This window comes from Penaeus monodon, chromosome 28, assembly GCF_015228065.2.
Source record: "Penaeus monodon isolate SGIC_2016 chromosome 28, NSTDA_Pmon_1, whole genome shotgun sequence".
Taxonomy (NCBI): domain Eukaryota; kingdom Metazoa; phylum Arthropoda; class Malacostraca; order Decapoda; family Penaeidae; genus Penaeus; species Penaeus monodon.
In genome coordinates this window covers 27,471,104-27,471,338 of record NC_051413.1, presented here as the reverse complement: position 1 = coordinate 27,471,338, position 235 = coordinate 27,471,104, and positions in this window count along the sequence as shown.

Sequence of the window (235 nt, the reverse complement as noted above, 5' to 3'; positions counted from 1 at the left end):
GCTGCTGTTTATCATTGTCATTTTTAAGATTAATTCCTGCGTTTTGAATAGATCTGCTATTCCTCCTCCTTCATTCTTTTTTCGCTATCTTCGCTGCCTCTCTTCTTTATATGTTTCGCTTTCCCTCTCTCCCTCTCCCATCTTTCTCTAACTCTCCCTCCTTCTATGCCATCTTCCTTATACTTCACTCCTTTCTTCCCCTTTTTAAAACGATCAATTTTGTTTTATCCTCTTT